Source organism: Ovis aries, chromosome 1, assembly GCF_016772045.2.
Source record: "Ovis aries strain OAR_USU_Benz2616 breed Rambouillet chromosome 1, ARS-UI_Ramb_v3.0, whole genome shotgun sequence".
Classification (NCBI taxonomy): domain Eukaryota; kingdom Metazoa; phylum Chordata; class Mammalia; order Artiodactyla; family Bovidae; genus Ovis; species Ovis aries.
The window spans coordinates 154,187,626-154,194,284 of NC_056054.1; the positions used below are offsets into that span (position 1 = coordinate 154,187,626).

The 6,659-nt window shown below is 34.3% G+C and overlaps 1 protein-coding gene across 3 annotated transcripts in view; it reads left to right on the forward strand.

The window, feature by feature from the left end:
• CADM2 (cell adhesion molecule 2) overlaps positions 1-6,659 on the forward strand; it is a 1,291,443-nt gene that overhangs the window by 345,263 nt on the left and 939,521 nt on the right. The gene's annotated exons all lie outside the window — the stretch shown is intronic.

The following is a 6,659-nucleotide window of genomic DNA, read 5'->3' on the forward strand; positions in this document are numbered from 1 at the left end:
TCATTTCCTCACATTCTTCAGATTATAACTTGAATGTTACCGACTTAGAGAAGTCTTCTTTGTCTACCATATTCAAAATTTCCAACTCTGTTTATTTTGGTTTGTTCACTTATCATTCATCATGGAATGTATTATTTTACTTTATTTATTATATGCCTCCTGCCAAGTAGAAAATGTTTCATAATGGCCCGGAATTGCTAGGCACTGTCTCCTCAATGACTAGCACAATGTCTGCCACATGAAAGCTGAAAGTAAATATAAATTTATTTATTTTAATTAGAGGTTAATTACTTTACAATATTGTAAATTTAGTTGTACGATTGTGTCCAACTCTTTGTGATCCCATGGACAATATCTTGCCAAGCTCCTCTGTCCATGGAATTCTCCAGGCAAGAATACTGGAGTGGGTTGCCATTTCCTTCTCCAGGGGATCTTATTGACCCAGGGATCAAACCCCGGTCTCCTGCATTGTAGGCAGATTCTTTACCAACTGAGCTATTAAGTCTGCCACATAATACCTTTAAAAACTGAATCAAATGAACTAAATATGCATGATATAAGTTGAGGAGCTCATTATTGAGCATAGACAAATACTGATCCCAACTAGAGTTTATTTGCCATCTAAATAACAAATTTGAAATTTTCATATGTGCAGTATTAGTGATTTAAAGTATTTTTTTGAAATGGGCAGAATATATTTATCTCACCATTTAAAAGCCTTAATTCTTTTTCACTTTTTATTTTAATACAACTTTAAAGCTTACATTTCATACAGTACATTTATTACAAAATATTGACCTAGTTCTTATTAGTAATATACAGTATGCATTCATTTATAAATGTATTTATTCAAAGGAAAATGATAAAACTCCTACAGTATATTGTGTGAGTGTGTTTAGTCACTGAGTCATTTCTGTCTCTTTTGCAACCTCATGGACTGTAGTCATCCAGGCTCCTCTGTCCATGGGATTTCCCAGACAAGGATACTGGAGTGGGTTGCTGGTTCCTTCTCCAGGGGATTTTTCAACCCATAGATTTAATACATGTCTCCTACATTGGCAGATGGATTCTTTACCACAGACATACCAGGGAAGCCCTATAGTGCATTAGACACTATGTAAATACCATGGATACGCTGAAGCCTGTAACAAGCAAGGGAAACAGGTTTAGGACTGTTTAGACCACACACCCCAAAAATGAACTTACAGATGTTATCACTGAATCTTATTAAAATCTATAATAGGATGATCAGACTTAGTTTGGAATATCAGAGAAGAGCGCCCTGAAGAAGTGATGATTAAACTGACATCTGATCCCCCTGGTAATCATGTTTGTCTTCTTAATCTGTGAGTGTCTTTCTGTTATGTAAGTAAGTCAATTTGTATTATTTCTTTTTAGATTCCACATATAACAGATGTTGAATGGTATTTCTCCTTCTCTCCTCTGACTTACTTCACTCAGTATGACACTCTCTATGTCCATCCATGTGGAATATTTAGGGACTTTGGGAAGGTCACGTACACACTGCTATGTTTAAAAGGGATAACCAACAAGGAACTACTGTATAGCACAGGGAACTCTGCTCAATGTAATGTGCCAGCCTGGATGAGAGAGGGGTTGGGGGAAGAAAGGATACATGTACATATGGCTGAGTCCCTTTTCTGTTCACCTGAAACTGCCACAACATTTTTAATTAGCTATGAGTTTCTCTGATAGCTCAATTGGTAAAGAATCCACCTGCCATGCAGGAGACCTCTGTTTGATTCCTGGATTGGGAAGATCCACTGGAGAAAGGTAGGCTACCCACTCCAGTATTTTTGGGCTTCCCACTGTGGCTCAGCTGGTAAAGAATCTGCCAGCCATGTGGGAGACCTGGGTTTGATCCCTGGGTTAGGAAGAGCCCCTGAAGAAGGGAAAGGCTGCTCACTCCAGTATTCTGCCTGGAGAATTCCATGGATTGTATAGTCTGTTGGGTCTCAAAGGGTTGGACATGACTGAGCGATTTTTACTTTCTTTCACCTTCACATACATTCTATCCTATGGACTGTAGCCCACCCGGCTCCTCTTTACATGGGATTCTCCAGGCAAGAATGCTGGAGTGGGTTGCCATGCCTTCCTCCAGGGGATCTTCCTGACTCAGGGATCAAACCTGTGTCTCCTGAGTTTCCTGCATCGCAGGCAGATTCTTTAATGCTGAGCCACCAGGGAAGCCTGATCGGCTATACCCCAATACAAAATAAAAACTTTAAGTTTAAGGAAACAAAAATGATATCATGAGACAGAATACAAATTAAAAAAAAAAAAACTGACATCTGAAAATGAATTGGTTGGTATTGGCTACTAGGTAAAGAAGAAAGGACTGGAAATAGTGTGTCGGGGGAAACAAAGGTGCAAAAACTGGCAAATTGGAGCAACTTGATAGACTGCATTCACTCCCATTAATACAAATTATTTTATTTAATTTGAAATACTTTAGAGTCAAATGATTTTCAATAGGATTTACTTTGTGTTGCATATTTGCAACATTTATTAAACAAAATTAAACACAATGTGAAGTCTCTTTTAAAGAATGAAATAGGGAAATACTGAAAGTGTTCAAAAGGAATAATTTCTGTTAATCAAGAAGGAAATAGATGCTTCACAAATTGATACTTTTGATGGTTTACTTCAATTTTGTAAATTAATTTAATACATGATTCCTTGAATATACAATGTAGACATCTCATCCAAAGAATACCACAAATGTATGATGCCTTTCAAATTTTAATACACATTTACATATATGCTCTCATTTGATATTCACAAAAATATAAAAACCAAAGGAACAGAAGCCTAGTAGGCTCAAATATTCAAATTTTATGACTCCAAGCTTATTGTCATCTTTGCCATGTTGCCAGAATTTCTGACCATTATAAAGAAAATTAGAATTAAGGAAAATCATTAAAGTTATGTTATCTGAGGGATAAATATTTTTCAAGTATTGAAGTGAAATATAAAGAGAGGAAATAAAACATTGCTTACTAGTGTATAGGGTTTCCTGGTTTACAGATTCAGCGGTAAAGAATCTGCCTGTAATGTGGGAGTCACAGGAGCTTCAGGTTCAGTGTCTGGGTCAGGAAGATACCCCAGAGGAGGGAAAGACTACTCACTCCAGTATTCTTGTCTGGTGAGTCCCATGAAGAGAGGAGGCTGGTGGGATACATTCCATATGGTAGCAAAGAGTCGGACATAACTGAAGTGTCTTAGTGTGCACTAGTATATAATTCTCTGTCTTTATTATATTAAAACTTTTCTCTGGATTACTCTATAATGGTACTGCTAATCACCAATCTGTAAAAATGCATTCTCCATGCGAGTAAATGAATCAGATTTTATTTATGCCTTCTAATTTGACATTTAAAAAGCAAACAACATCAATGAAAACCTCCTGGAAGTTTTCACTCTTAAATACCCTAAAATTAAAAAGTTATTCTGAGTCAGAATTAGCAACTAAAAAATACTAGAGATAGTATCATGCTAATGAAGAAGATAAATTTAAATGCTCAGGGAAAATTTTAAATATTTAAAGTAACATTAAAGCTAGAAATATAAAAGTAATAATTTGAACTTATCTCTAAAACCTACTAATAAGAGGATATGATGGAATACTGACTCCTACAAAATTATCTAGTTATCCATTTAAAATATAACTTTTAAATAAAATAATGTCTTGAAATTTAGCTATTCACCTTTTTTTCACTTAAACAGAATTAAAAGCTATTTTGAATTTTAAAAATTAAATATGGAATATTATACCACAACGCAAGATAAATTATTCAGTCTTATCTTCAAATGTTGAATGGTTAATATTACTATAAAAATGTTAACATAAATCTACTATTTGAGGAAAGAGTGTGTTTAAAAATCATGTGTAAACTGTAGCTTCTCACCAGTAGGACCTCTTGGTTATTTCTATAGTCTATTTTGAGCAATTGACTGAATATTTCCTTTTCTCTGGTATGCTGAGATGGATACCACTAATTCTCTGATACGTCTTGGGATCACTATGCTCCATGTGACAAAAAGACCTATATATATATAAAGGACATATGGCCCTAAGAGGAGAAGGCAATGGCACCCCACTCCAGTACTCTTGCCTGGAAAATCCCATGGACAGAAGAGCATGGTAGGCTGCAGTCCATGGGGTCGCTCAGATTCGGACACGACTGAAGCGACTTAGCAGCAACATGGCCCTAAGAACCCTCCATTTCACTTTCTTTCTCTTTGGAGGCCAAATCAATACAAACCATCTGTTTCAGGTGGAAAATGAATATTTTTAATTTCTTTTTTTTTCATCATGTCTTCTGTTTATATTTCTGTCTTTTGAGTTTTACCTTTTTTTAATTTAATTTCAGTCATACAAAAATGTATTAACCGCCAAGCTGTCTTTTCTGCCATGTTATGACTAGTGATTCCATTTTCTGGAAAAAGAAGATTTTTCTTGAGACATTTAATTTTCTGGCAAATAAAAGGAGCATATTAATCCTTTATCGAGAATTTTTTTTTAGAGTACTATAAAGTACTGGGGTCCACCTAATATATTATTGAATTGTATTTGCTTTTTATAATTACCTCAAAAATTTCACTCCTAAATCACTCAGTAGGTTTACCTGAACTGAAATATTTTATAAGGTATTTTTATATATAAAATATTTTTATAAGGTATTCAATCCTGTTGACATATTCAGTAATGAAACGTGTCATTTCTTCATACATTCATCATACTTTATACATGTAGTTTCCAGAATATTTAGACTTACATGAAGAATTCAGGAAAATCTTGATTTTATTAAATTTTCTAAGGTCTAGTTTATTACCACAGCCACTTGAGAAAGAAATTAAATTTTGTGGGTGTATGTATATGTGTATGGGGGAGGGTTTTATACCTGTATATAAGTGTAGTGTGTGTGATATAGTCCAGTTATTTTGTACTTAGGTTGGAGGTAAATATTTAACATTTTTTACAAGGTCACAGACCCTTGTCTAAAATATTCTGTTTAGAACTCTAGTTTTATATTATTTAGATGACATTTTAAGCTTTACGACTAAAATGCGTGTGATCATGCTGTCTTGCTGTATGTTCTATTTAGTCTTTGCCATCAACATTTCAAATCTATGCAGCTGGTCATGGTGTGGTAAGAAAAAGCTGAGTGATTTCTGGTTTTCCACCAAATCTCACGTTACCAGCAGAAAGGAAAAAAATCAAAAACTAAAATACTATGTCCTCACTATTTGTCCAGTGCATAAGATTCTTCTGGATGCAAATCACTGCACAAATATCTATAACCATGTTTAAAGAAGGGGAGAAATAAAATCTCAGATCTAAGTACTTTTTCTAAATACTCCTACCTCAAACATAAATTTTATGAAAATAGTTAAATTAAGTGTAAGTTCCATAAAATGAGCGTGAACATGGACAAATTAATGAAAATGATCATTGCCATGTCTGACCTATGGGTTCACATTTTCTGGTTTGCTTTCAATTTTTTTCTTTTTTAAACCAGGGAAGGTTAATTGCTGTTAAACTCTTTCATGTGTTTTTTTACACAATTACTCTGACTGGAACACCATGTAACACTTTAAAACCTCAGAGTTTCTGGCTAAAAGTCAATGTCATCTGAAGAGATGAATGATTAGCAGTTGGTCTTGAGAAAAATCGCCTACTGAATAGAAGAGAGTTTAGACTTCACCCTCTTATCTGAATACTGCTGTGAAAGTAAAAGTCGCTCAGTCGTGTCCGACTCTTTGCAACCCTGTGGACTGTAGCCTACCAGGCTTCTCTGTCCATGGGATTCTCCAGGCAAGAATACTGGAGTGGGTTACCATTTCCTTCTCCAGAGGATCTTCCTGAACCTGGAATTGAACCCGGGTCTCCCACATTAGAGGCAGATGCTTTAACCTCTGAGCAACCAGGGAAGCCCAAACATTGCTGTATGGTAAAAACAAACAAACAAACAAACAAAAAAACAAACATACATTTGTGTTTTGTTATAATCTTGCATTTGTTTTTATTTATTTAAAACATGTATTACCAGAGATCAATATAAGATTTGCTATACTAATAAATGCCATAAGAAATTTTTATGAATCAGTTTATTATCAATTTCCTCATTTTTTAAGGCAGATAAATACGGTACAAAAACGTGCTGGAATTAGGAAATGTCAAGATAGAAAGTGGCATAGTATGATTTAATTGTAAGTCTTGAACCAGAAGGAATCTCTAAAATCCTCCATTCTATTTTTTTCATTTTATAGAATTAGAACTAGAGGGATGGAAAGCATTAGTTGGTCATCCCAGGTGATACTGCTTTGGTAGAACAAGAATAATAATCATTCCTTCTGCCTCTACCACTAACTTGTTTGTCTCAGTTGTCAAAATTTGAATAATACTATGTTAACTTAGTCATTCATAGATTTTGGAGCTTCATGGTATCTTTTAAATTAAAACTGAAATATTAAATCAGAGTATTGTCATGGAATTTTCAGAGTTTTAGCTTCATCAAATACAAAATCCAAAAATAAAATTAAATAACTATAAAATAAAAACAATAAAAAAGAAAACCAGCTAAAAATATAAAATATCTAAGAGTAATTTTTAAAAGTTCCCTTCATAGGCAAAA